Below are 22,653 nucleotides of genomic sequence, written 5' to 3'. Positions count from 1 at the left end.
AGAAAGGGAGAGGGAGAGGGAGAGAAAGAGAGAGATAGGGAGAGAGAGAGAGAGACATCAACAAGCTGCATTCTAGATGCCCCCTACTGGGGATGGAGCCAGCCACCCAGGCATGTGCCCTGACCAGCACTTGGTACATGAAATGGGATGACATTCAACCAACTGAGGCACACTAGCCAGTGCCATAATAAAAATTTTTATGTAATGATATGAGTGAGAGAGATGGGGGGGTGAGGGAAAAAAGTTTCTTTGTACTTCAAACTTTGATCTATCCTTGCTGTTTGAATTATTGTAATTTTTAGATTGCATTACATTTAGGTTTTGTTTAAGCACCTAAAGGTTTTTCATTTTCTGTGACCTTTGCAATCACCCCCTACCTCTCCACTGAGCACTAATTTAGAAACCATTAAAACATGGGGTTTCCAAATTTGATAACTGTCTAACTTAATTGTAGATATTTAACTTAATGAGTCAACACATAGCTGTGTGTTCTTTAAGAAATGCCTGAACTAACTAAAAGGAGACACAGCATAATCACATGTAGTCCACAGTTGTGCAATGAAGGAACTTCTATGACTGACTGCACTCTCGCTAGGAAGCTGATCTATGGAGAGAATCTAGAACAGGATTCCCTCCTTTCAAATGGACAGATTTAGAGAAAAACAGTTTCTTCAGAATAGAGATGAAAGCAGCAGTCCACGTTTTACAAAACAGGAAACAGGGTATGTTCCTAGATGAAAGGGACAGAAGAAAGGCTTCAGGTTTCATTGGATGGGACACCACTGGACAGATCTTTGTAAATTCAAACAAGGGCAATGCTAATGACTCAGTAGACACCTTTGCTTTTAAAGTCTGACATTTAGAAATGAGGGGAAAGAATGACAGGCTTCTCTGCTGGGCAATAAAAACAGATTCGAGTTAAAAAAGGAAATCATACATATAAAATTTATTTCCTCTAGAGCAGTGGTTCTCAACCTTCCTAATGCCGTGACCCTTCAATACAGTTCCTCATGTTGTGGTGACTCCCAACCATAAAATTATTTTTGTTGCTACTTCATAACTGTAATTTTGCTACTGTTACGAATTGTAATGTAAATATCTGATATGCAGGATGTATTTTCATTGTTACAAATTGAACATAATTAAAGCATAGTGATTAATCACAAAAACAATATGTAATTATAAATGTGTTTTCCGATGGTCTTAGGCAACCCCTGTGAAAGGGTCGTTTGACCCCCAAAGGGGTCGTGACCCACAGGTTGAGAACCGCTGCTCTAGAGACTGGCTTTGGAACATCTAATGGGATCTGTGCATACCATTGACTTCAATAACTAAGGAAAGTAATCCAGACCATGAAAGCACTGTTTGAGTCAGCCAGGCTTGCTATGAATTTTACAAAACTATTTAGTCAGTAGTGGAAAGCCGACACTGGAACTATAGGATACATTATTTGAATTCCTTCTTGTGGATGTATGTGTCTGTGCGTGCGCGCGCGCGCGCACACACACACACACACACACACACACACACAAGCTTTTTAAGCTTACTGTTTAGTTAACCAAATGTAGTTTGTATCTGAGTTGTGAATTCAGTCTTTCTCAAAATACAAGGGGTGAAGGAGTAGTGCTTGCTGATTTAGGACATCCTGAGTTAAACACTAGGAATGCCCAATTTTCCAAGTATGTCTCTCACAGTGCCAGTGCCATGTGCAACATCACACACAGGCAGAGTGATGTGATAATTTGATATTTATTTTTGAGTAATGCAGCATATTTTATTTCCCTCAGAGCTTTGCAATGTTGAAGAACATAGGATAAACTCAGAATTCTTGCACCAAGAACAGTTATTTTTCTTTCTCTTTTTTATACTTCCCACCTCCTGATCATAAATATTTAGTACCATAGAAACAACATCTGGAACACATTTTAGGAGCCTAAGTAAGAAAATACTGAAATAGATAGAAATCTAGTTGTAATATATTCTAGTTGACCGTGGTATCTAAGACTCTAGTGCCCAAAGATGATAAACCAGATAAACATCTGGTAGTAACTGGCTTGTAACCCCACAAACTCCAGGAGAGGCATCCAAATAAGCATATTTCCTGATTATTCTGGAGGAACTAACAAGGATTTAATATTGAATATGATCCCTCAGAAAATGCAAATAAGACATTCCCTTTATAAGGCAAAATAAACATCTTCCAAATCTTCTCCATTCATTTATTTCTGCAAACCTAATTCATGGACCAAGATAGCTGTCCTTCATCCAGTTATCCCCAGCTGCCACACCTCATCTCTTCCTGCTTCTGCAGAATCACATCTCCCTAAAAACTTAGTGTGTGCTCACCCCTCTACCCTTCCACACATTTCCTAGATACATCCCTTTCCATTCTCTCCCTGTAAATGCATATCAACTTATTTTTAGAAGTTGTTTACTGACTGTCTTACCCATATTCACTTGCCTCCATTTCCACTACTATAAGCAAGTAAGAAATCTAGAGCCATATGACTGCAAAAGGAAAGGCAGTGAAATGAGGTAAAGATAGGGAGAGGATGCAAAAAATTAGACATTTCCACCCCAAACCAAGCAAAATCTAAACTTCTTTAAAACACTTTCTGAATTATGACTTATGCTGTTGTTTCAATTAGTGTCAGAATACAAAATATTTTTTAAAATATAGTTGTAAAAGAGGAATAAGAATAATTCAAATAACTAGTGCCATAGATCAGATTGTGAAAGATAAACTCCCTGAAATAAGGAGGTGTGCACTTTAGCCATAGGAAACATTAGCTAGGTAGCAAGTACAGAGTGAACACATTGCATTGAATAATTTAGGCCCAAACAACCCTAGTGATTAGGTCCTGAGGTCACATTTCTCCAACAGGTGATCGCATGCTGGTGGGGGTGAGTTTCAAATCATTGGCCACCCTGATTTCTGATCGATTTGATTCTCAAGCACGGGTTGAAAGTCAAGAGCTAATGAGGTTGCCTTTATTGGATATTGTGAATTTCCTCTGAACTCTTTTATAAGAAATCTATATCTTGTCCAGGGTGAAAATATCTTTTGATTTTATCTGATTGTGATGTTTCTGAGCTTTCAGAAGTAACACAATATTGTTTCCAATGTCGCTGGAAGCATGAGGATCCTTTCTATCTGGTCATGGGTTCATGTAATGATGCATTTTCCTTCTGTATAAAACACACATTAGTGAGTGAGTGTGTATGTGTGTGTATGTGTACACGAGATTGCTAAACTTTATTTTTTTAATATGGTTGTTGACATTAGCTGTGCCACTTGATTTCATGGGAGCTCCCATTGGTGTAAGCCTGTATAATTGGGTAGTTGGCAGATGAGTGGATATAACTAATATATCAAAACTTGGCCTACCCTTACATTATCTTCTTTCCCCCTCAGTAGCTCTGTGTAATTCTGTGATATCCCAAATTAAGAAATAAAAAGAATCTTGAGAGTGATGTTATTTACATCAACACTATCCATTTTTTGGAGATACTTTTTAAAATCATTTCCTCATCATGTAAACATGAACATTAAAAGAACAAGTCATGTGGAATTATCCTCCAGGAATACCTTACATTATGTCAACTCATCAATATCCACTCTGCTTTCCAAGATCCCATGGGCCTCTACTGACAAACCAGATGAGATGAGAGAAAAGTCATAAAATGATGAGTCTGCTCTGCTGTGTTTGGGGGCAAAGAGCTATAAATTAGTACGATGTCCTAAAGGAAGGATCATTCTTTGTAAGAAATAAAATGTACATATAAAGTATTTAAACCCCTATTTTAAGAGGCAATATATCATATTTGTTATGATGCCAGTTTTTGAAGCCTATGTTTCTGGCTTAAAAACCCTACAATACCTCTAACTAGGCATGTGAAATCAACTTATGAAATCTGTCTATGCCCAAGATTCTTTACATAGGAAATAATGGTAAAATGAAAATCAGTTATATTTTGTAAGGATGAAAGGAATATGCATGTGTGAACATAGTATAAATATGACCTGAACATAGACACAAATAGTTTAACTATTTTTGCTTTTATTACTAATGTAGAAAGATATTTTGTATCGCATATCGTATTCTGGAATTTTTATGAGTAAAAAAAAATCACCACCCACAAAAAATATCCTGATGAAACATGGAAGTAACTTTGTATGGATGTGAAAATATCTGCTCAAGGGCATGGATTGGCCTCCCAATTTATCCTTTCCTCTCACTTATAACCTAGATAATATAAATTATTCAGAATCACCAATAAAGTATGTTTAATTTCATATGTTAAAATAGCCCTTAATCCTTCTTAAACTTGAACCATTCTCTGAATATATTTTTATTGCCAAAATTTTTTCACAAATGTATGTGTTGAAACGCATACATTTTTTTTTATCATTTACTAGTAAAATTCCAGGAAATCTTGACCTTCAATACTTGCATAACATTAACCTTTGAATAGCAAATTACATAGAAATCTGGAAGAGCGAAATGGTAATATTCACTGAAAAATACGAATTATGTAGTATACAACATATCTTGGAAGAACTAAAATTGCTAAAAGCTACATTTTTAATTATGCATGACCTGAATACTTTTGGAACAAACGTAATGTGTTCAAAAAGGCACTGTTTCAAAGAGATCTTTGTAACAGAAACATACACTGACATCCCCTTTTGTGAATTATTTTCTTACTCAATGCAATTTTCCTTCCAAAAAGGGACATGAAAAAGATCCACTTAGTAGGTTCCAGTTATTAGAAAAAAATGCAAATGAACAACTAAACTTCATTGCACAAATCAAGCTGCCTCCTCTCTTGGGCATTATTCAGTGCTTGGTTTAATATTTTCCTAACACTTTAAGAGTTTTTCCAATTAAATATTAATTGTTTTCTCAAAGGGAACATGAGATGTATTATCCTAAAGAGATGGTAGAAGGGAGGGATAGTGATCTGTGTCAGCAGTTAGAGTGAGGAATTGAAGATAGAGGTTCATTAAGGAAACCGTGCTCAGCCTACTTTTTTCCCCTCTCTTTACTGATTAAGGTATTACATATGTGTCCTTATCCCCCCATTGCCCCCTCATTCCCCTAGTGTCTGTGTCCATTGGTTAGGCTTATATGCATGCATACAAGTCCTTTGGTTGATCTCTTCCCCTTACCCCCACCTTCCCCTACCTTCCCCTCTGAGGTTGGATGGTCTGACCAATGCTTCCCTGTCTCTGGATCTGTTTTTATTCATCAGTTTATGTTGTTCATTATATTCCACAAATGAGTGAGATTATGTGATATTTATCTTTCTCTGACTGACTTATTTAGCTTAGCATCATACTCTCCAGTTCCATCCATGCTGTTGCAAATGGTAAGAATTCCTTCTTTTTTACTACAGTGTAGTGTTCAGCTTACTTTTTTAAAGTCACAAGGTAGAAACTGGTGTTTACTCTATGATAGAATTAATTAAAAAGTCAAACGGATTTCCTAATGATTATCTATACTGGGCAAGGAAGTCCTCAACTGTAATATCAAGCCAACTGAAGGTCATGGAGGCAGTACAACTTCCAACTGTTGATTTTATATTTAAAAATAATCACACAAAGAAAAAATGAAAGACTTAATCATCCGTGCATCTTAACATGCACGACAATACAGAGTTGCTCACATGAGAAGCCTTACATGAATGCTTATTGGTCAGATTCCATGATCCATCTCCCAGTGGACCTGAAGGTATCAAGTGGAGAGTGCTGATGGGCTGACAAATCTCAGCTAATTCTTTGGGGATGTGATATCAGTTGAAACGGGTAGGTTTGACCAAGACAACACCCCTTCCCTGAGGGCACCCTCCATCCAATATTTTTCCTCTGATATACTTCTTTGTATTGCAGAGAAAATTAAGACCAATTCTAATAGAAGTAGCTACCATTTATATATGCAGTAGTATATCCTATATAATAAAAGGCTAATATGCAAATTGACCAAACAGCAGAATGACCAGTCACTATAATGTGCACTGACCAGCAAGGGGCAGACGCTCAATGCAGAAGCTGCCCCCTAGTGGTCAGTGCACTAACACAGGCTCAGCCAGAAGCCGGGCTCATGGCTGGTGAGCACAGTGTTGGTGGCCGGAACCTCTCTCGCCTCCGCAGCAGGTGGGTAGTAAGGAGCGAGGGGTCCCAGACTGTGAGAGCCCCAGACTGCAAGAGGGATGTCTGACTGCCGACTTAGGCCTGATCTCTGGGGGAACATCACCCGGGGGGTCCTGGACTGTGAGAGGGCACAGGCCATGCTGAGGGACCACCCCCCCACAGTGCACGAATCTTGTGCACTGGGCCTCTAGTATATATATATATATATATATACATACATATATATATATATGTTTATATATTTATATATTTATATATATGTTTATATATATGTTTTTATTTATTTATTTATTTATTTATTTATTTATTTAATTGATTTCAGAGCAGAAGGGAGAGGGAGGGAGAGATACCATAGAAACATTGATGATGAGAGAGAATCATCATTAGGCTGTCTCCTGTATGGCCCACATTGGGGATGAAGCCCGAAATTTGGATATGTGCCCTGACTGGAAATTGAACCGTGACCTTCTGGTTCATAGGTCAACACTCAACCACTGGCTGGGCGGTAATAATCATTTATTGAAAACCTTCTATGTCTATGTACCATTCTAACTGAATATAGAGACTGAGTCAAGAACATTGGTCTAGTAAACCTAGAAGTCTTCTTTATAATTATATTTTAAATAAGATGGACCATATTATGATCCCAATGGATAGTTATGATAAAACACTAGAAATGATGATACATGAGGATCTGGAGTGTGCTCATGGTAGGCAGAATTTGTAGGGCTAGATTGAGAAATCATCAGTGGCTCCAATACTACACAAATCAGACTTTAGAAGCATTGATGGAGGTAGGAGCCACATTCATGGAGCCAGTTCTTCTTGATGTTAAAGAACAAGAGGAGACAGCTGGAAAACAGGGCTCATATCCAGGAGAATTCCAAGGGAATTCCAAGATCCTGGGTGTGACTGTCTCCAGGATTCATAGTGGGATAGCCAGTTCTTGGATTAGGAATTAACTTATTTTAAGATTAAACATATTAGATAATTTAATTACTGCCTACTTCATATCCAATTTGGTTTAGGCAATGACATAGGAGATGAACATTGGGGGTACTTTATTTTATATACATATATATAAAATTAGTCCCCAAAGCCTTATTTTATAATTTAATTATGAGCAATAAAATCTCAGATATATTATTTAATAAAGGCTACAAATTTGTGCAATTGGAACGAAGGCACGTCACACAAAGAGAAGATGAACACTAAGGTTTCTCTGATTCCAACACTCTAGTGTTTCCAATTCTCCAACAGGCTAAAGTGTAAGAGAAGAAAACTTGAATGATACAAAATTTTAATCTCTTTCTGTCTCTGTCTGTCTTTCATTCTGTCTCTCACTAGCCTTCACTGTAACTCTCACTCTTTTTGAACATAGATGACATAGACAGACATAGATATCCTGGATGGAGGCATTGTCACCCTGTGTATTTTTCTATTTATCTCTCAATATGTTCATGTGTATACATGTGTTGGTATATCGATTCCATTGCATTTGGAAGTTCTATGTTATTAACACCTATAGATTTCTGGCAAACCTATAAGACACACTTTTTCAACATTTTTATGATATCACTTTCTCCTTCAAGCTTGAAACAAACATGTCGGCAAGCAAAACCAAGACATATTATTTGTTTCAAAGAAACATAGGCTGCAAACATTAATAAATACTGATCTTGACTTTCCTTGAAACCTATGTCTCTTACTCGATTGCCTTGAGGTGTACATAAATTCTATAATTTACCAAAGTAGTGCTAAACAAGCAAGAAATCAATATTTGTAGGTTTTTTGGTTGTTTTTAGAAATCAATATTTGTAGGTTTTTTGGTTTTGTTTTTCCCACGTATGTTAAGAATGTTTTGTTGGATGTTGGCTAAAGTCAGGATTGTTCTTGGTCAATAGACTAGGTCATTCCCAGATTTAGAGCAGCATAGGTGAAAATTTGGGTCAGTATGTCCTGCTTCTAACATTTGTTTTTTTTTCTAGAAATCCCCACTCCTGACATTTTTTTTTTCTAGAAACCTTGAGCAAGCTACCTTCTCCCAAACTCATTCCTTCTACTAGTCAAGTTCAGATAATACCTACTCCACTGAGGTGTTCTGAGAACTTTTATATGTGACTAGATGCCCAATGCACGAAATTCGTGCAGGGGGCTTGGCCCCTGCTGCCACTGCAGCTTCCTCAGCCCCACTGCAGCAGCAGCCACCTCCGCCTCAGCCCTTGCAGCCCCAGCTTCATCCAGAAGGTCATCCAGAAGGACTTCTGGTTTAATTAGCATATTATGCTTTTATTATTATAGATTGTTGCTTTTGTAATTTATTCAAGCTAAACTGATAAGAGGAAAAGTTAGCGAATATTTGCTCTCTACAACAAATACTGCATGTAGAATATACAATTCCTAACTATATTAATTTCTGAAATTTTCTCCAAGGTGCACAGGTTTGCTGCATGTTGTTTTTATTTGTTTTATGTAACTTTATTGAAATCATAAACATATCCTGTAACCTGTGAATGGCCTTCATGCCACTGACTGCTCTCTCCAGAATTCAGTGTCAATTTTTGCATTTGCATTTATGGTCAGATCAGATTCATATCAAACAGTAATATCTTGTTAATACACAAAGAGCAAAAGTGAACTTAATGCATAGGTGATGCCATCATGCCAGGTAAAACCAGAATCAGAATATGGCGAGCGGAATTTAAGAAGTTTCTTCAGCAATGCAAAATTCAGAATTTCAAGTAACACTTAAGTATTGAGATGACACACACAGTAATATATACTACGCACATTTAAAAGAACATTATTCGCCCTAACCGGTTTGGCTCAGTGGATAGAGCATCAGCCTGTGGACTCAAAGGTCCCAGGTTCGATTCTGGACAAGGGCATGTACCTTGGTTGCGGGCACATCGCCAGTGGGGAGTGTGTAGGAGGCAGCTGATCGATGTTTCTCTCTCATCAATGTTTCTTAGTCTCTATCCCTTTCCCTTCCTCTCTGTAAAAAAATCAATAAAATATGTTTTTTAAAAAAGAACATTATTCTTAGCATTAGGTGCTATATTCACATGCTGAAGAATAATTAATTCTGAAAAATTATAATTTTATATATATATATTTAATCCTCATCTGAGGATATATTTTTCCATTGATTTTCAGACAGAGTGGAAGGTAGGGAAGAGGGGGTAAGGAGAGAGAGAAACATTAACATGAGAAAAACATATTAACTGCCTCCCACACGTGGCCCAGAGATGGATATAGAACCCATAACAGTGGTACATGCCCTTGACCAGGAATTGAACCCACAGACCTTCCAGGGCCGATGCTCTAACCACAGAACAAAATCATCCAGGGCATTATATATATACCAGAGGCCTGATGCACAAATATGTGCACGGTTGGGGTCCCTTGGCCTGGCCAGCAATCAGGGCCAATCCGGGCCATCTCACCCAGTCCCAACTGGGGCCAATCAGGGCCTGCCAGCTGAGGGTAGGATTGCGGGAGGTTGGCTGGCCATGGGAAGTTGGCTTTGGGAGTGCACTGACCACTAGGGGGAAGCTCCTACATTGAGCAATTGAGCACCTACCCCCTGGTGGTCAGTGTGTGTCATAGCAACCGTCGACCGTTTGGTCTTTCGGTCATTGGGTTGCTTAGGCATGTGTGTGTGTGTGTATATATATATATATATATATATATATATATATATATATATTAGTATTTTATGTGTGATTTTTGCTTTTGGAATTTATTCAAGCTAAAAGCTTAATTTAAGTATCTTAATCACATGGAAATAATGATCAACCATGATTTCTTTTTTCCTTTGCTAAAGGTTCACAGTTTGAGAAATATTACTGTACTAGAAAAAGAGTTACTGTTCTGAAAACAGTAACTTTTTTTCTAGTACAGTAATGTGTGAACCCCTCTAGTTTCAGCAGCAGCTTAACCTCAATGAACTTAATTTGCTTCTAGATAAAATAGGGATAATTGAATTCATCTCACCTCCTTTACAAGGTGTTTGAGAGAATTAAATGGAATCAAAGACGTGAGAGCGCCTTGTAACCTATAAAGCATAACATTTCTGGAAGGAATTATTCATTTCATCATTATTAATAAACATGTGAACTTCTTCTATCGCAACATTGTGTGAGGCATCTTCAGAAGAAAGTGCCGAATACTTTATAATGCTAATCAATTACTAAACTTATAGTTCCCTTTCATGATTTGGATGGTATATCTTACACAAAACCCACATTTTCCACCACAAACAAAATTCTGCTTTTTTGTTCTCTGCACCAAATTGCCATTTGAGGTGAAAATAGAGGGTGGAGTGTCTGCATTGGGAGAGTTTGGTTGTAGACAAAAGGCTGGGCTCTTCTAGGGATCTTTACAGAATGACTTAATTTCTCTCTGATTTTTAATTATATTAAATGTAGGATATAGCCTTAAGCTACTGGTACAGAGTTGATGAAAAATATTGTCTGTCTAATCAACAATAGAAATATCTATAATGTATATGCTCCCACAGAGTATATAGAATATATATATACAGCCATTATGACCCAATGACCGGAACAACCAGAACGACCAATCAACCAGTCGTTGTGATGCACACTGACCACCAGGGGGCAAACACTCAACACAAGAGCTGTCCCCTGGTGGTCAGTGCACTCCCACAGGAGGGGTGGAGCGCCTCTCAGCCAAAAGCCATGCTCATGGCTGGCAAACGCAGCTGTGGCGGCGGGAGCCTCTCCTAACTCCACAGCAGTGCTACCAAGCTGCGTTCATGGAAATGGCATTCCCAAATGAAGCTTTTGCATTTGAAACCTGCACAATATATTCAAGTAAAATTCTATCCCCTTTGGCTAGAGAAGTTCATTTACAAAATGCCAAAAGCCCATTAGTGATAAAACTCATAATATACATCTAGAACTTTACAGTGTATATGCCTCTTTTTTTGTAAGTGAGATCATTAAATCCTCAACCATTACCTTAATGAAGTCTGGGAAGATTTCATTATGCTGACTTTACACATAGGAGATATAACATCTCAGTCAAGAAGTTTAAATTTGCATGGCTAGAATCTATGAATTAGTGTGAGTGTTTTGAAAACACAAACCTAAATTTCTGTCTGCTCCAATTTGCTAGACTGTGTGTGTGTGTGTGTGTGTGTGTGTGTGTCTGTAATAAAAGTCACTGTTCTATCTCATAGTCTGTGTCTCTAGATAATTATTCCCTACTATTCTACCCAGTGGTGTCATGGCACTATGCTAAAAAACATTAAGTATCACCGTTTTTCTCCTGATTTTATACGCATAGTGGACTCACAACTATTTTAGAGAAGAAAAATAAACTATGTAAATAAAATCCCAAACCTTAATAAGGTAAATGACATATAATTCAACTCCATATACCTTGATAAAACATGAAAATGAAATACAGGGTCATTTTATGACTCATGAGGAAGGATGCTAAACTGAGGATGAGTGTTCTGATTTCCCTCCCACCCACCACATAAATCTCTCCGTATTAAGTCAGTGCAATGATCAACTCTTGGTGTGCAAATTACTTAACTCATCAAAGAAGGAATATATCATCTAAACCTGAAATAAAGAGAATGTGTGTGGTGGGTGGTGGGCAGAGGAGCAGGGGTTGGAGGACGGGTCCATCAGCTGGTATAAGCCAATGCACAATTGTTGTGAGGCCAATGCTGGCATTCCAAACAGCTCAACATCATAAATACTGAGGAAAGTTTGTGTCTATTCCTTGTCCATTGGAGATTAATACTACAACCTAAATTAATATATGAATTGTGAAGATAATAAGGTGATGTGAATACATTTTCTACAAGGTCACTGTTTGAGTCGATGCCTCTTTTTGCCTCCACCCTCAAATGATGTGTGTAGCCTCGCCAGTGTAACATTTCACTGACTCCTTCAGTAGAATTGTTGAAGCTGATGGGACCCCTCTCCCTGAATGTGCAGACTCCCGTGTGAACACCATTGCACTGTTTTGTTCATCTGTCTGGCCTACCATGCATTTATCTTCTCCTGTCAGCAGCTCTGTTCTGCCTTGGAGAATTGCCTTCTCCCACATGCTTTAGGGTCTTGGTGGGAAAGGCAATGGAAATGCCTAGATCTTTTTGTTTTTTTTATTTTTTATTTTTTTGTTAAACTTGTGTATATGAGGCATAGCTAGGAAATCTGATTCTCCTTCACAAGCATGTGCACCTGGAGCAGAGAAAGCAAAGACCACATGCCTTGGAGCTGCTTTATCCCAGGTGGTCCGGGAGAAGACTCCCATGACGTCCCCATCCCCAACCCCAAACCGCCCAGACATTTAACCCCTGTCCTTATAAATCTGATTCTTCAGCTTCCCTAGGACTTTTTGAACTTTCCCATAAACTCATATTAACTTTATTTCACTTTATTTTTCTCTTTAGGCTTCTCTCTTTGTTCTTTCCCTTGAATTAGCCACAGTCTCTGTTGCCAATAAACAAAACAAGACAAAATAAAAACAAACCAAAATGGAACAATAACTCCAGTGCTTTGGTTGAGAGGCCTTCAATGGGCACCTTATATTTTGATACCACCCGTCCTGCAGCCCCCTTGAGTTCAGAGGCTTCACTCCAATTCGGATCCCTCGTATTACTCATGAGAAAAAGTGGTCTTTTAAGAAAAAAAGGAATTTATTTTTACATGGAATTCTATATATGAGCCTTCCCTTTACAGACAAAGTGACCCCAGGTCCCATTTCTGATTCATGATGGGGTCCAAAGAGTGTCCCTTTTAATGGTAGTACAACCCGAGAAAATGTCTACAACCTGAAGAACCCTGTATCATAGTCATTCTGTTTTACTTGTCCATCCAGCATTATTCAAATATCTTACACAGACCTATGCTACATAACCAGTCATTTAATTTCAGGTCTCAACTGAGGGCCATGAAGTTTTACCATAAAGCTCAGGATTAAAAATTCAGATTTGTATGAAGAAGATAGGATAGATCTGAGCTCTATACTATGCACTGACCAAAAAGACAAGACTGGATTTTATAACAAATGATCTCTAAAAGACACTCTATTCTAGAACAATAAATATATTATTTAAAAATAAAGTCTATTACTTTTTTATTTTAAATAAAATATACAGTTCTCCATGTTCATATCTATTTTATGACATACCAGTGGAAGTCATAAAATTATTTTTGTAAACATTTAAAATGTCAATATTTTGGCACATTATTTTTAATATGTCATAATCCAGATGTTCACTCTATACAGAACTGGGGCCTTCATTCTCAATAGCAGTGAAATATCTCATGAACAATGTTATTGGAATTAAATATTTAGGCTGAAGAATGAGTCTTTTGGTTATATCTTTTACACATGGATTTTAATACCTAATATTTAGCTGACTTGGCTCAGGGATTTCAAGTTCTGTGTGTCCGTTTATTTAATATTTTCTAATGGTCCTTTTAAAAAGTAACTGATAGACCAGTAATGGCGAACCTTTTGAGCTCGGCGTGTCAGCATTTTGAAAAACCCTAACTTTACTCTGGTGCTGTATCACATATAGAAATTTTTTGATCTTTGCAACCATAGTAAAACAAAGATTTATATTTTTGATATTTATTTTATATATTTAAATGCCATATAACAAAGAAAAATCAACCAAAAAAAATGAGTTCACGTGTCATAGGTTCGCCATCACTGTGATAGACGGTGGCATTTTACTAAACATTTTTTGAGGAAAATATAATGCATATGTTAGTAAATAATAACTTACATGCTTCTATGCACCATTTAATTTCCATCACAAGCTTTCAGAGGTCCAAGTTGGTCAAGTTATCAAAGACCTTGAAAAGAGAAAGAGATTTCTGTGTCAGCGATTTTCAACCTTTTCATCTCATGGCACATATAAAACAATCACTAAAATTCTACAGCTCACACACACAAAATATATTTTTTGCCAATCTGACAAAAAAAAATAGGTATAGCTGATTCATTCACACTGGACAGCTATTGTTATGTTGATCATTGTCATTTTTTATTTGACAATCTAAGGCAGCGGTTCTCAACCTGTGGGTCGCGACCATCGTTAAACACATTTAGCATATCAGATATTTACATTACGATTCATCACAGTAGCAAAATTACAGCTATGAAGTAGCAACGAAAATAATCTTATGGTTGGGGGTCACCACAACATGAGGAACTGTATTAAAGGGTCGCGGCATTAGGAAGGTTGAGAACCACTGGAAGGGAAAAGAGGTCAGTATCCCTGACCAAATAGTCAGGTATTGTGTGTTTTAAAGATTCTTGTGGCACACCAGCTGAAAATCGCTGTTGTATGTGAATGTGGATAGAATGTGAATTAGATACTATTAAGTTACAGGGAGGCCTGGGCAAGGGCCACACGGTCAACGAGATGGCTCAACATGGACATCGCTCCGATACAATATTTTAGGGAGGACTTTCAACATTACGTGTTTGAAGCAATGCTAGTATTTTTTTTCTTTTTAAAGTTTTTTGAAATAAAATCAAACATCATCTCTATTGCATACTATTTCCTGCCTCAACTATAATATTCCTTTTATTCCATGTAATCATTTTTGCAAATGTCTGTTCCTCCAGTAGGTTTTCGATTCTTACTCAGTTTTGAATGTGGGGCCTTAAAAGATGCTTCTTCACAAGTCAGTGTCTAAAAGCTTCTACGGAGCCTCTGTGCTCGTCTTAAAAGTCACTGTCTCAAGGAAGACTCCCCTGATTTCCCCATGGGGAGCCGGGCCATTTCATCATATACACTTACAGCCGCAGAGGCTTTCCTTTTATTTAGTACTTTGTAATTACATATTTATTTATGTGCTTTCCTCCTCTAGTCTGTAAGCTCCCGGGACACAGGGAATTGATCAGGTGGGCCTTTGAGTTCAATTTCCTGAACTCAGCCCTGACACTGACTCAAAGTAGATATACATGAAATACTTCTAAAAAGAATAAAAAAACCAAATACATAGACTGTGCTGAAATCAGTTTATCATTGCCACATGTAATAGATGTGGTTTAAAAATTACAGCATTGTGTTGAGCCAGATGTGCTTATAAAAATGCTAGTTTCCCAAACACATCACTGAGGAATTTACTCTGCACCTGCCTCCTCATGCAATGTTTACAGTTATGTGTAATACATTTGAGTCAGGAGGGCATGTCTACACAAGCAGATCTATTTTTTATTTATTTGTTTTTCTCCCACTGGAAATAAAAGAAAGGGCTTCTGTCATTCTTTAACACACAACACAGTAACTCAAGCACGCTGCTGCTAGGCTAAGATCCTGGTTAATGCTATAGGACAGTGCAACTTGTGACAGCAGGTGCTCAGTCCAGGTGATGCATCAACACTAGCATCTCATTAAGCCTAAAGAAAATACCTTTTGTCGTAGCATCTTCTCACTGAATGTTAAATACAATGGCTTCTTCTAATGAGAGTAATTTGCAGCTGGGATATCTATCTATCTATCTATCTATCTATCTATCTATCTATCATCTATCTACCTACCTACTATTTGTCTATATCTATCCACCTATCTATCTATAATATATTTACTATCTATCTATCTATCTATCTATCTATCTATCTATCTTGTAGCTTAAATCTTTATGAAGAAAACTGATTCTTCCATTTGAGGAAATTTACAAAAATAAAATGAGGACTATCATTATAAATGATTACATTATGCCAAATGACAATGTAAAACTTTGGTGAAAGTACATGCACATTAGATAAGTCTTTCCTCATATCTCTGTTACAATTTATGTCCACCTAAGTCTGATTAACATGTTTTAAAAGTGACCCCCACAGCCATTTCACTCATAATTCTTTATCCAATAGACCTTGTTTGAGAGTTCCCTTGAAAGGTACAAAGCATGTCAGATAAATTAAATGAAAGGAACAGATGCAGATTAAGAGTGATGTACCTTCTGAGCCAGAACGTTTAATTTCACTAAATATTATTTCCCATCTTCATGATCACATTATATTGAAATGCTGGAACTTCAATTTCCTCTACCATGTCATTTAAGAAAACCTTTGTTTCCTCTGAGCTCTTAAGGAGAAGTTAGCTTTAAATCACACTGACTGCACCCCTGGAAATTTACATATGTTGAAGAAATAAAAGCCTTTTCAAGAGTTACCAAGGGGCCTGGGAGGCCTCAAAGGAGTGTTAAGACCTTGAATTTAATGGGAGCTGCCTGAAACACAAAACACAAATCTTCCCCGTGGAATACTAATGGCTTTTGTGTACAGTTCCATTTTCATGTGACTTTTTTTAAAAGTCCAGGAGCAGCCCGTGGATAAAACAGCCTTTGTGCTGGTGATTGGGAAACACAACCCCGGCATTGAGGCAAAAAAGCAGCTTTCCATAGGTTATCCCCACATAATGCAATTTACACTGTAATGATTAGGAAAGCTTTGCAAGTCCAAAAAGCAGTAATATGGAAACTGAAGTTCATGAATGTGCATCATAGGTCTTGAGGTGAGAATCAGATTTCTATGAAGATTTATTCAAAAGGGCATTTTAAATATCTAAAACATAGTTCTGAGTTCGGTCTTTGATATCTAACAGTGGATTTATTCAAATTTATCTTTTTTTTTTCCCCCAAAGCCACATTTTTACTTTATTTTCTGAAAGATATGCCTGGTTTTAAATAGCAACAGGATTTATAAAAGAGTTCAAAAAGTTCAAGGGATGCTGACTTCCTAAGATGACTTTATCATGCCCTCATAATACATATTTTTATATAATGCACATGTCATTAAATGATCCAGAAAGATGACAGGAAGCCAATAATGTGCTAAGAAATTCTAAGTGGTGTTTCTTTTGGAGTCACTTGGGGGTTTAGGGGAACCCAGAAGCTCATAAAAGTCTCAATGAAGAATCCACAGTGGAGCAAACAAGCCTTTCAATCCTTGTTCTCAAATCTGACTGCACACTTGTATCATTTCAATAGTTAAAAAAAACAATAGAGATGCCTGGGACCATCCTAGATAAATGAAATCAGAGTCTCTTGTGCTGCACTATCCAAGGCAGTAGCCACTAGCCATATGATGCTATTAAGCACTTGAAAAAGTGGCTAGTGGAATTAAGATATGCTGAGTGCAAAATACACATCTAATTATACTGTAGAGCCAACAGTCATACTGATGAAGATTCTCTCTCTCTCTCTCTCTCTCTCTCTCTCTCTCTCTCTCTCTCTCTGTTAATCCTCACCCAAGAATATTTTCCCATCGATTTTTTTTCTTTTTTTAAGAGATAGTGGAAGGGAGGAGGGCCATCATACTCGGCCCCTTCTTTGGCTTGCCAACCCCAGTTTTAGTTAAAATCCTGCTAAGTTAGTTTTGCTAGAATTACCTACAGCCTTGATGTCTGATTAAGTTCCTCATCTGCACCATTGACAAGAATCCTGTTCGACCAATTCAGCAAGAACCCTCTTGCCTTGATGGCTCCTCTTGGTAATTTCCCATCCTCTGAACCATTCCCCTTGGCTATAAATTCCTGGTTTTCTTCCTTGTATTCAGAGTTGAACTCAATCTCTCTCCCCTATTGCAATAGTCTTGAAGAGTATCTGTCTTGTCATACCAACTACCCAGTGAACAATATATCTTTAACAATCCTATCTAATAATAGACAAACATGGTAATTGACCATACCTTCGCTACGCCTCCCATGGGCTAATCAGCACAATATGAAAATTAACCGCCAACAAAGATGGTGGCTAATTTGCATACTGCAGGCAGGGTGGGACAGCGTGAGTGCGAGCCGCCATCCAGGCCCCTGTGTGCGACCCCAGAAGCCGCCTGCTTGCCGCCAGGGATCGGATCTGATCCCGGGTCGCAGGCCATCCCCAGAAACCACAGAAGCTGCCTGCCGCCCGTGATCGAATCTGATCCTGGGTCACAGGCGGGCTCCAGAAGCCCCAGAAGCCACCTGCCTGCCAACCGTGATCGGATCCGATCCCAGGCCACAAGCGGGCCCCAGAAGCTCCAGAAGCTGCCTGCCTGCTGCCCATGATGGATCCGATCCCGGGTCGCAGGCTGGCCCCAGAAGCCACCTGAAATGGCAGTAACTCCATCAGTAAGCACTCTGAAAGTCAGTGGCATAAATGCACCAATTAAAAGACAGATTATGAGGGTGAATCAAAAACAAAACCCACTTTAAATATAAATACACATATAGATTAAAAGTAAATGAATTAAGCTGCAGCCTGTTTTGCTCAGTGGATATTGCATTAGCCCATGGACTGAAGGGTCCCAGGTTTGATTCCAGTCAAGGGCATGTACCTCAGTTGCTGGCTTGATCCCCAGTCCCTATCAAAGCATGTGCAGGAGGCAACCAATCAATGTGTCTCTCCCTTTCCCTTCACTCTCTCTAAAATTCAATGAAAAAAATATCCTTGGGTGAAGATTAACAAAAACAAAGTAAATGGATTAAGTAACATTAAAGAGATTATAAGAAAAATATATTCCAAATTTTGTTAGTTGTATAATGGTTATGTTTAAATTATTAACACCTAAGAAATTGGATGAAGGGTACATATACTATGCTACAGTATTTTATAGTTTTTTTTTACATGTATAAGATTATTTCAAATTAAAATATTAAAAAATTAAAAATTAATAAAATATTAATTGAAATGTATCTGCATTACATGGGCAGACGCTCAATGCAGGAGCTGCCCCCTGGTGGTCAGTGGGCTCCCACAGTGTGAGCTCTGAGCATGGGGAGCGGGCCTAAGCCGGCAGGTGGACATCCCCCAAGAGGTCCTGGACTGCGAGAGGGCTCAGGCCAGACTGAGGAACCCCCCAACCCTGCCCCTGAGTGCACAAATATTCATGCACCAGGCCACTAGTATATAAATAAATAATTAAATATATTAAATATATATATATATCTTTTTCTCTCATGAGAGTATATGTGTACCTATGTATGTGTATATGTACACATATATATATATACATACACACACACATGTATATATATATAGTTGTCTCTATTTTATCTATATGCTCAGATAAATCAAACTTGCCCCAAAATCACTTCAAACTTCACCTCATGTGTGTGTTTTATAAGGTTTGGCCTGATAATGCTATTCCCCAATTTTCTGGTTTCCTTAGCATTATAGCAGATGAACTATTTCAGTAGACTTCTGCTTTATGTATACTTTAGTGAAAACCTGTATTTTCATCTGATTTAGATCATGTGACTCACTGATAAGGGGGCTAGTGAATCAACCAGTGCAGAGACTCTTCACTGAGGTTCTGAGTAAAGTATGGCCCAGAGTAGGAACATGGGGTAAGATGTTGGAATTGTCAAATACAGAGGTCAATCTGTAATAGATTGGCTACTAAGATACCCTCTAATACCACAGTACTACCCTCATATAATGACAAAGCTATCTTAACTTTTTAAAAGAAAAAATATTTGTGTGATATACTATCCCTAAAGTCTGAACGCAGAAATAGTGAACATGCCAGGATTTCTCACCATCCTCCACTACTCATTTTATGTTATCATTATTCCAAATGTTGCTGAAATATTGAGAAGAGAACGAAGATTATGCAAAGTAAATGATAATACTCATTTGTAGAATATCATTATAAGAATACCTTGAGATGTTGACTTCTTTAAAATACATTTTAGGTGAAAGTATATTGAGTTAGAACCAAAATTCATAATGCTGAAGCGATTAAGAGGCATGTTGTTTGTTTTTAAATATAGTTCTTTGCTTTTCTTGTCAGCTCTCTTTTTGAACTTTCATATCAGTGTCTCTAGACGTCTCTGTTTACAGGTTCAGTTCTTTGACTGAACAGTACAAGCATGAGACCATGTGCCAGGATTGAAAGTGCATAAGATTTGGCACCAGACGGTCATAATTGGTTGACTTCTAAGTGACCTTGGGCATGTAACTCAAACTCTATGAACTTTAATTTTTTTCATGTGTGAATAAAAGAAACATATGTTACTTTCTTATTTGTATCAATTAAGTGAAACTGGTATAAAAATCATTGCAACTGGCCACTGTTGCTCAGTCTGAGCATCGACCTATGAACCAAGAGGTCAGGGTTGTGTTCCTGGTCATGGCACATGCCCGGGTTGCAGGCACGATCCCCCATAGAGGGTGTGTAGGAGGCAGCTGATAAATGATTCTCTCTCATCATTGAGGTCTCTATCTCTCTCCCTCTCCTCTCTCTGAAATCAATAAAATCATATTTTTAAATAATAATAATAATTGAACATGGTGCCAAGGCCAGTGTAGATCTTTAATGAAATTAGAAGTTCCATTTGCCCTTTCTTTCCTTCTATCCCTATGAGAAAGGATTCACTTTAACAGATCCACTAGCCATTCACACAAATGCACACATATGAACACACACATACTTCAGTCAAGTGAAAATTACCCGGATAACCAACATGGTACCAACATGACAAGTTCTACTCTATGATATTGCCAGAGGATAATTCCAACACCCACAATATTGTGGGGAGCCTCTATAGGGTTAAACCTCGGACTGACCTGTTGGCAAAGTCACAAACAAGTCCCAGCTTAGAGGGCACAGTCCTCTTAAACATAATTAGGCTTGACCTTATGACGCTCCCTAGATCTTACCTGGGAAGCTAATGGGCTGAGGGAAGTACAACAGGAACAAAAACAAGTGAAACTCACAAGAACAGTGTAATTTTGGTAACCACTACCTTGTTTACCTCTGACTATAAAAATAAAGGCTCAGCTTGCCTCAGGATCTTTCTCTGTGGCCTCAGCCAGGCACAGGAAGATCCACGGAGACTAGAGAGAGCTAAAGAGTTCTGAACGCTGTCTCCGTGTAAAACATTCTTCGCCGACTCCGTCCACACCTTTAGGAACCCCTGGACCTCTGGGGCTGGACCCTGGCACAATATGATGAAAATCCCTCCTCCCTTTCCATAAGCCATCTCCTCACTCTGCCCACAAGTAATCCATATTCTGAGCTCCTAAATGAAGACCAAATTATCCCTACTCTTATCTGTGTACCCTGTTTAGCTCTGCAAGACCTGGCCCAACAAAATGTGGTTCCTATTTCTGAAAAAGTGTCCTATGGCAGAGAATTTTCATTTATGACCATTCAGATTTTCCTGAAACCTACATTCTCCTGTGCGTCTCCTTTCTTATATCTAAATTCCATCTGTATATATATTAACTAACTTATGTAAAATTTTCCCTAAATTATTTAGTCATGAAGTTCATGCTGAATCTTGACCAATTGATTTAATGAACTAGAATATTCCCTGGAAGCTGTAACTCAGAATAAGGAGCCCATCAGCCTGGAAAATCAGAAAATAATCTGTCATCTCTTTCCTTATAGCCTAATGCTAGAACTATCCTTATGACTAACTATAGAAGATATAATAGAGACTTCTAGTTGCCTATAAAAATGCACATCTTTCATAGGTCAAAAATTTTAGCTAGGCATATGTACCTTATTCCTCAGACTCCTTTCTGAAATTTAAGCTAACCTTTTGTTGGCTGGCGGTTCCGATGGTACCACCTGAGGTCAGTGCTGTGGCTGCAATTATCTGGAGATTCCATTTGGACTGAAGGTCCAAATTAAGTTTACTTATATGTCTGGCTGCTATTTGCAGTTTTCAGAGTCACAGTCTCTGTGTTGTCCCTGTTCATGTGTTCTCTCAATATCCAACAGTCCACCCACATTGCCCCACACAAGCCTAGGTTATCCAAGGACCTCTCCTAAAGGATCTTAGTACAAAGTAATGTGTGCCAGCTCCTGGCTTCTATATCAAGATAATTGGCCTACTTTTCCATGAGTTCTTTCCATGGCCCACCTGGTGGAACCCAAACATAGTGGGGACTCAGCTTAAATCATGAAGATGATGCTTGGCCTGTGTGTGGCTCATCAATAACTCAAAACAAGCCGGACATTTAAATGACTGTTGGAGTACATATCACCCACTGTCCTGGTCTATTTAACTCAGGACAATTACATGGGAGAGACATAATTATTTCCTTTGTTCTTTAAGGTGCTATATTGCTGAGTCTCAACCTACCTCCTCCCTCCCTACTTCCTGGGAAAAGCAGGTAGAGCACACATCCAGCATGAATCCCTATAGTAGCTAACATGAAGATGAGGCATGATACATTTCATTTTTTAGTGTCTGTAACCTAAAAACAAAACATAAAATAGACACAACCCAATTAACACAATGAGAATAAGAAATATTTTTTATCCAAATGGCCCCACAAAAGTTGAGGGTTTATAACAACAGTGAAAGGCCAGTAAAGTTATTTCTATGAGGGAAAACAGACAGGGGGGTTAAGTCTTGGTCTTGATATAAACACCAATATCTATGAATATTGAAATAGAAAAGAAAGCATAATGACAAGCTATACATCCATCTAATGGCAAATGCAGAATTACCATGCTACCACTAAAACCTTAACAAAACTATTGATCATTAA

Source organism: Myotis yumanensis, unplaced genomic scaffold, assembly GCF_028538775.1.
Source record: "Myotis yumanensis isolate MYYU_CA2020_CCGP unplaced genomic scaffold, mMyoYum1.0.hap1 SCAF_18, whole genome shotgun sequence".
In the NCBI taxonomy this organism is placed as follows: domain Eukaryota; kingdom Metazoa; phylum Chordata; class Mammalia; order Chiroptera; family Vespertilionidae; genus Myotis; species Myotis yumanensis.
Note: the sequence above shows the minus strand (reverse complement) of the source record.